The following is a 9,047-nucleotide window of genomic DNA, read 5'->3' as shown; positions in this document are numbered from 1 at the left end:
AAAAAATTATCTTTATTTCTTTGTGAAAATCTGCCTTAGGCTGTACATAATGAACAGTTTTCTATTTTGCCATGCATGTGTTTTGCATTTGTGTACCAACAGGAGGAAGATGTACATCATGTTTTGCATGTCTCGAAGTGCAGAGGCACAGGTTTTGCTGAGCTTGGTCAGGGAGAGAAATGAGTGACTAGAAACCAGGCTGGAATTCCCCTAAGAATCTGGCAGCAAATATGTTTTCACCAATGGTTTCTTGGTGAGGGATATTTTCAGAATGGCCCCCAAAAGGATTGCTGTTCTCCTATGTAAACATCCAACATGAACCATGATGCTGTTTGTAGGTGACAACACATCCATTGTGCCACTGCACAGAAACACTATTAGTATTCCTATAAAATGCAGTTTCTGTCCACAAGGAATACTCTGATGGCAATAGCAGCATTAGCATTCTTCATACACAAAGGAACTAATTAATCCTGGCATCAAATAAGGAGTGTGGGAAGTTAATTCTTCTAAACCCCATTTCACAGCTAGGTGTAGGAGTAAGTAGGACTGGGTGCATTAGTGATATTATGGAAAGAATGGTCAAGTGACTTGTGTGACATTCAATAACCAAGGGAGCAGCAGAGGCAAGGATTTATCCAGTTTCAGATTCCAGGTTGATCTTCTGTTTATTAGATCATATTAAATCTTGAAGGTTCTGTGGATATTGGTGTGCTTTTATTGGCCATTTCCAGCATGTGTTATTTCCCCATGGTTTTCAATCTTATCCTTTAAGGCCAACGTTTGTTGTCAAAGATTATAACAATGTACAACAGATTACATTTTAATGGAGGATTCTGAAATAACGAGGTATATTTTCCTCTCTGCCTCTAGTCTCATTGCTTCCAGTGTGATCTCCTCCAGGGCAAGGACACTGGAAATGTTAACAGAAAAAATGCTGTTGGATTTGAACCACACCACCAAGTAGCAGTGCCAGACACTTTTTTCTGTGTTGGCATCTCTGAGGAGAGCTGCACTGGCATGGAAACTGTGAGGCAACATCTTTGAAAGGGATACAGGAAGGAGTGGAGGAAGAGGAAAGGCAGAATCACAGAATGGTTGAATCAGGAAGGCACCTCTAGGGTTTGGCTAGTCCTACCCCTTGGCCAGAACAGGGTCACCTACAGCAGGTTGCTCAGAGAATATCCAGTCAGATTTGAAATATCTCCAGAAATGGAGACACCACACTCTCTGGACAATCTGCTGCATGTTCAAACACTCTTACAGTAGAATGCTTTTTTATTACATTCAAATGGAATTTCTCTCTTGTCCACATTACCCTACAACCCTTGCTTGCCATCCTGTTCCACCACTGTTTCACTTGACTGCAGGCAACCCCCTCTCTCCCGTTTCAGTCCTACTATAAAACACTCTTCACCAGGGTTTTTGTCCCACTTGATCAGGTGAATCCCACCTCTCCTACCAGTCCTTGATGCTCAGAGAGAACCCCCACGATGATAAAAGCTGAATCTCTGCTGTTGGTGTTATCTGCATCACCAGATGTTGCCACACAGAACCTGTTCATTCCTTCTCAAGCCCTTCCCCATCACTTAAGCAGCATTTAAGACAAAACCAAGTTAATACACTGTAGGTTCCCCTGGGTGTACACTGGTGGGACACAGCAATTTAGCTGAGTCTAGTGAGGCTCAGGAAGGGACCTGGGAGGTGTCCAGTGTGAAGTGGCAACTGCAGAGGAAGAATCCTCCTCGTGTTTTTCTTTTGCATGTTATGAAATAAACAATCTCGGGAACTCTGGCAAGACAAACACTGAGTTTGGGATCCTTTTTTCTTGTGTCACTTCACCTGCTGAAGAGAAACTTCTGCAAAACAGCCAATGTCAATACCCATAGCCCTTGAATTTTCCAAGGCAGCCTCTTCTCCATCTGACACTGCCTCATGCTGCTCAGTTTGAGATCTCATGAAATCACGCTTGCGGGTGGTATGATTGTTCCTTGAGATGCAACACTGGGGAGGGCACCATCCCCTCCTGTACTTGCTGCATATTCCTTGTTGCCTTAGTTCTTTGCTCCATTTAGTGATGTGAAAGGTAGGCATGGAAGTGCTTTGAACAAGTCCCAGGGGCCTCAGAACAGAAAAAGGAATATATCTGAGGAAAGGGAGAGTATCTGAGAAGAGAGGAGTTATCAGCATGAGAGACCTCAAGCTGAGTGACTGAGAGTTGACATTCCTTCTATTTATTTATAAAATTTGTAACTGTGAAAATTAGCCTTAGAAGCTGTAGCACCATTACTGTTAGTTTTATCATCCTTCTAAGACATACCCTGAGGCACTCCTAGAGATTGAATCCTACTGTACTTTGCAATAAGCCCATAATTGATTATGCTATGGAGCTTTAATATGGGTTCAGGAATGGAATCCAGAGTAAATACATTCAGAATTTTGCTAGCAGACCAAATTTAAAACTGGTTTTCTGAACCAACTAGGATTATTCCTTCTCAGATCATGATTTAATTTGAACTAGCCACTCTGAGAGGTGCAGTTGTCTGGGCTATCTGCTTGCTGGGGTTTTCTAAAAAAGTTTATCCTGTACACTTCACTTGTAAATTTGTAAAGATAGGATTAGATTCTAACATTATTCGTTAGAGGCCAATTTAGGTTCTGCCTAGTGCTTTCTCCAGTAAAGTCTGTCAGCAATCTCATCACACACAAATTCGATGATTTCTTTCATTTCTGAAAAACATGTATATTAAACAATATTCAAGGCAGAAATTAATTAGGTGGTGGTCACCATTTGTCATTGTATTTCTCAGCTTAAAATATAGCCATGTAACCTCCTAGACTTCTTTTTGGTTTTTTTTTTCTTTTAATTCACCCACTCAATCAAAATCTATCCTTACTTTAAAAAGTTTGTTCATTTTACTCCTAATGAGGAATGAGATGTTGGGGTCTTTCATTAGAAAGTTTCCTCTTTCCTCAGGTGCTAAGGACCGTATTATTTCCTTTGAGATGCAGGTGGCTCCTGCTGTCTGTAGCTACTTCCAGGGCTTAAAGTTAGCTAACTTGTAGAAATTGAAGTTTCTTAAAGCACATCATTTGCTGCCTAGGAGGCATCCTAAACAAGCAGATCCAATGATGTTGGTACAAGCAAGAGGAATTTTGTTCAGAAATTAAGGAATTAGCGCTGTTTTCTGACCATTTTAAATCCTAGATTTGTTTCTGGACCAGAAGTCTCTACAGGAAAATTTGCTTGTGAGATGCAGACTTCTGAGTTGGTTTGAGGTGGAAGGCTTTTGATTCACAACATATTTTTATTCAAAAGTACTCCTCATGAAGCAGTGTTATTGTCTCTGTGTGGTCTTAAGGGAAAAAATAATTTCTTCCATATTTTGCACTGGAAGGGAATTCTCTCTGTTTCTCACTCTGTCTTTTTCTCTCCCTTCTCATCAATAGCTACAAAATTGGTTATTTGCTCAGAAGCACTACACCACTGGGTCTGTGCCATTAAGAAATCATACACAAGGATTGTGTGTTTGTATGGATAATGTGCTAATTCTGGTCAAGTCTCCTTTCACATGTTCTTACCAAATGTTATGACACTGTATTTTTGTTTCCTATGGCCAAGTACAACTGGAACAAATACAAGGTGAAGAGACAAAAATCTGTCATGTCAAATTGGAGAGAGCTGCAAGGAAAATGTAAAATTATTTCATGGTTTGAGCTCTTCCCTACTTAGTTCCACTGTAAAAGGACACGTGATACCTTTGACACACGGTGTTTGGAGCTGCACATAGGTCAAGATGCAGCAAAAATCATGTGTGGGAAGGCAAGACATAGACCATGAGGTGTACATAAGCAAAAACCCCTTAAGCTTCTTCAGCAAGCAGAGTGATATTGTATTTGGATAAGCTTTGAATCAACGGTCAAGTTAAATTGAAAGGAAAATGAATATTTGACAAAATTTTAAAGAACTGTTCCTCCTAGCATTGAATTTGGTCAAAGTCTGGAAATGCACACTGTTACACAATAAACTTAATTTTTAACATTATCTTTTCTCACCTTTTATCTGCATTTTAACTGCTCCAGGGAGACCTTGGCATGTAAATTACCTAATTTTTGCTCTGGCACTGGGAGGTACCTACCTCTGCATACAATAGCTCTCTGCAAAGCTCTGCCATACAAAATTGTTTATCCCCATTTGGAAACACCACTTAGAGCTGTTGGAAAGAGGAGTAGATGATGTGATCATTAAAACCTGAGGGTTTCACATCTGTTAAGGGAGGGTTTTTTTCTGCTGCAATGGAGGGTTGACTGCAGAGCTTCTGTCAGAAAGGGCTTGGTGGTGTGAGCAAACGTAGATCAAAATGTAAAATCATTGTCATCTGTTTTGTCGGAAGGAAAAACTTGGATTTGGAGGGCAGAGCCTAGCAAAACTGTTCCTTATAAACATAATGCTTTGTTGGATAGAGAGACAAAACTCTGCATGGAGGTGAGGAATCAGTGATGTGCTGGGCTGAGAACCACTCAAGAAATGGAGCTGGCATTATCTAGAGCAAGTCTCTCCTGGTTTCTTTCATACAAACCCATTTTAACTTTCCAAAAAGTCTAGGTACAACCCCTTGCAGTGATTCTGTTGCTTGATGATGTTGATACCTGTCACCAAAGTGGACAATCTTCCATTTTTCCCCATTCTTCTTCTGGCACAATAGGAAAAAGAAATTACCCCAGCAGTTGCTGTCTTGGCAACTTGTTTGTGGAGGACAGTGATTCTCTACCTTGCAAAAACTTGTATAAGGCCAAGAAACTATGACTAGGCTGATAAACTGTACTGCTCTTCCCTGTGGGAAGCACTCTGAGACCTCAGGACTTACATGTACACACACACAGAGGGCTATCTGTGTGCAAGTATGTATGTCTGTATTTAAAATGCACAAATTTGGAGACAGTGAGTAGATTTGACTCCTTGGTATGTTTTTATGTTCATCTCCAAGCATCAAAAATGTTCTTTAGCATTAAAGAGGAGATACCTTGATTTTGAAAGAGCAGCTTTACTGCTAAGAACTTCTATTTTCCTTCTCATTTGTAACCTGACATATTTCCCCTCCCCTTATTTGCTTGAAGTGGGAAAACAAAACTGATGAAAAAGCCTGTGTTAGGATGACATCATCCCCCCACCTCCCATACATCTTATTGTAATACATCAGTGTATTTATGAGGTCTTTATTAGACAGGACAAATTTATTTTTCATTTGTGCTAAATTGTTTATGCCCTTTTAAAAGTGCACTGTATCCTCAGCATTGGGCTTTTGGTTATCTGCCTGACAATGATGTAGTGTTATGTTCTAACAAGTGCATTAAGATCTTGTCCTAGTGGATATTCTGTGCTGTTTGTGGAATGACAGTGATAAGGAGAGACAGACAGACATGGAATGGATGAGGTGTGCATGTATCTTAACTTTTAGGAAACTCAAGCCAGTTCAAGTTGGTAGTGATCATTGATTATCGTCTTCTTTGAAAAATCAGAATTCCCAAAGGAGTTCCCTCCTGCTGGGATGATTAAATTGGGGTCATATTTGCAAAATAACTCATTGCCAATTTGCAAAATGTGCTTATGAAGATCTGCTTGCTTATTTTGGTGCCTAGTGACAGCTGATTGATCCAATGCAAGGGCTGCTACCAGCCCTATTTCTAGTAAAGTTATTACTTTACTAGCAAGTAGCTTCTAATTAGTATGCAGAGTCTGGAGTGAATTCATTCATTTTAGGCATGCTGGTCATGTTCCTGGGCTTGTGTGTTCTGGCTAGCCTCTGGCTAGCCTGGAAATCCAAGAGGTGCCTTGCCAGCATGCTGCAGTTTTCCAAGGGAATATGTAGGAGTAATTAACAAAAGCCTCTGACTGCCTGCACCAGTAGGATCTGTGCAATTCCATCCCTCTTGTGGTTGATGAAAAGTCCCTCACCACGGAGGCACAGAGTGTGGCTTGGGCTGGGGGATGCCTTCCTGGGCAGGAGGGGTCAGCCTAACCCTGCCTACACCCTAAAATAAAAGCCAGCCATGGCAGGGGAGCTCCTTGGGAAGGGCCAGGGTTATGTCCAAGCTCTCAAATCATAAGGGCATCACACAACACAGGTGGGGAAAAAACACTGCTGTGTGCCAGTTTTGCAGTATCAGCCCTGCAAACACTGCTCATGAATATTTCCTCCTTTGGGAAGTAGAGGAAAACCTCTGTGCCTCCTGGGGGAATTTCCACTTTGTCTCCCCCAGGAAAACGAGTCCTTTAACTCAGTGACAAGGACAGCAGCAAAAAGAGTCTGTGAACTATAGTCCTGTGGCCACTTGAGGTTCTCAGCTTAGCTGGTCTTGATGGATGGATCAGATCTGATTTAAAATAAGAGAATAAGTTGCTATTGATGTTTCTCTGCTATGTTTTTTTTTTTTCTCTAAAACTTTCCAAGAAACAAGGCTATTTTGAATCTTTTCTCCATGTTAATGAATACAGCCTCAGGATTTTTTCTCACCCAGTTCCACACTTTGCCTTGTCATCATATTAGAGAGTGGCACAGTATGGAGAAGAATTAGAAGAAATCTCACTATATGAAGAACACGATGGGAGAGTGACACAGGCTAAAAGATGTCTATCAAATCAGCTCGTTGTCACAGAGGGGGAAGGGAGACACATGGCCATTAATCTGGGGAAAAAATATACGTGATTTCCCGCTCTCATAGAATGTTTGGTTTGGGGTTTTTTTCAGCAAACACTCCATGGCTGCAGGGAAGTTTGTATTTACAGAAGAGAAAGGAGGAGAAGAGTGGACGCCATTGTGTTTGAACCTCATCTGACTAGCAAATACAGCTATTGATCAGATACTCATTTTATCCATAGATTTTAATTTTCCTTCTCTACATGTGATTTTCCCTGGAAATGGGCCAAAAGAAACTGCCTGACCAGCTGAGAACAGTGTAATGCACAACCAGGTGACTTTCCCAGGACACGTTACAGAGCCTGGGCTATTTGTGATGCTGCAGGTGGAAAGAGTCAGAACTATCCTGCCTTCTCAGCTCTTGTGCCCAAACTACAGAGGGTAAACAGCAGCAAAAGGGGAAGTCACTTTCAAAAAACTTGCCTGAGCTCCAGATTTTTATAGTCATCAGCCCGGTGGAGAGTTAATGCCAGCTTGTGATTACTTCAGCTATTGTATTTATGGCAAAGTGACATTTGAAGCAATGCTTGACACCTCCGAGTTTGTCAGTAAGATAACTGAGATCCTTAAGAGCTCTGTTGGCTGAACTGTGGAGTCATCATCCTCCTGATTACCTGCGAAGAGCTGGGATGGATATCTGAAGCACTAAGGAGGACACCTCGTGTCTTACCACGTTGGAGTCTGAAAATTCTGCCTTTAAGCTGCCTTGGCTGAATCTCATGTGGCCAGAGCATAATTGAAAAATTTGGTTCCAGGGCAAATTTGAAAATTAAACAAGGACTTGAGGGAGTGGCCCCTATGGAAACCATGTCAACGAACAAACAGCATCCGAGGATTTCAGTGATGTTTGTATAAGGAGGATAATGTTTGCTTGATTCTTGCAGGCTTTAACTGTCTGTCATTCTTCTACAGCAGAGCAACAGAAACTAATTGAAAGAAACCAAAACCAAACAGAGGTGTGATAAGTTATTTGAAATTTGAAATTTGAGTTATGTGGCACAGTTTTGATAGGCTACATTATGTCACGTGGAAGGTCTCTCTTATTGGAGCAGTGTAATTTTTAGAAGGTAATTTCCATTCCAGACAATTTAGTTGCCTGCTGACAACTCATTGTTGGAAGAGAACTATGTTAAAAATGAGCAAAAGTGGTAGATTTCTATTCTAAGATTTGTAATTTCTGTCTAATTCAAGCCACTAGCAAAGATTTGGGGTGATTCTGTTAAAAAGAATTAAAGACAGTTTCTTCCTGGATGCAGTTCCTTTAACTTGGAGGGACCACACAAAAACCACATGTTCCCAAGGGAGTCACACAACAGTTAGTTCTTTGCCAAACTTCCAAGCCCTTTTTCAGGCTCTAAGCACTAATTCTCCCAGATATTTCTCAGGGTCCTACCATCAGCAGTTCTGTGTCCATCTCTGAGGTTTTCTTTCTTTTTCCTTCTTTTTTTTCTCTCTGTATTTGTACCTTTTTCTTTCTCTCATGCATTTGTGTACATACAGCCACAGAGCCCTCTCTTAAAACTATACCTAGCACACTCCATTCTTCCATGCAACTGAGACTCCTTATTAGCTCCAAACACTTTTATTTGGGCCTTAACATGAGCCCATGTTTTTATTGCTTCAGCAAGCTAATTTAATAAAAGAGCTGATGGCTTCTCACACCTTAAAAGAAGGGTAGATGCTTTGCCCAAATATGTTTCATCCAACAGAGTGCCATTGCATGTTGAAATACATTTTCTGACACTTGAACTGTAAGGCTGAAAATGGAAATTACTTCTCATTCCTTGGAAGTGCAGTGTTTGGGACAAGGGGACCTTGGTCCTGTTCTGAGTACGTGGGTGCTATTTGTACCACTGCACAATATGAATTGTGATAATGCATTCTGAAATGTTTTTCCAGGTAGAGGCTGGAACACACAGTCCTTTCAAAGGAGAAAGCATTTATGGCTGTACTTCCTGCCTATTCTCCATGAGCCTGAGTTCAGAAGGCAGGCAGAAAAATGTCAGAAATTCCCAACAGATAAACTCTTACATGAAGAAAAGGAAAAATATTGAAGAGGCAGTAGGAGAAGCTTCATAGCAGCAGCCTCCACTTCCACTCAGACCACACTGAGGGCTGATCCCCACCCCAAAATCCAACTGCAACTTCTCCCAGTCCTCTTTGAACAGCTCACTTGCACCACTGTTCTGCCTTTGCATGGCTGTGCGTCACTGAGCTACCGTGAGCATTTTCCAGGATTAACTCTGCTCTGCTCCCCAGTTGGTTTCAACGGGTTTAGCAAGCCTTTTTTTAGCCAGCGTGGAGAAGCTAATGCTCTTACTTCTCAAGCTTTTTAAAAAGTGCACGAAG

This window comes from Lichenostomus cassidix, chromosome 1 (genome assembly GCF_008360975.1).
Source record: "Lichenostomus cassidix isolate B80296 chromosome 1, HeHo_3.0, whole genome shotgun sequence".
Lineage (NCBI taxonomy): Eukaryota > Metazoa > Chordata > Aves > Passeriformes > Meliphagidae > Lichenostomus > Lichenostomus cassidix.
This window is presented reverse-complemented; position numbering follows the sequence as displayed.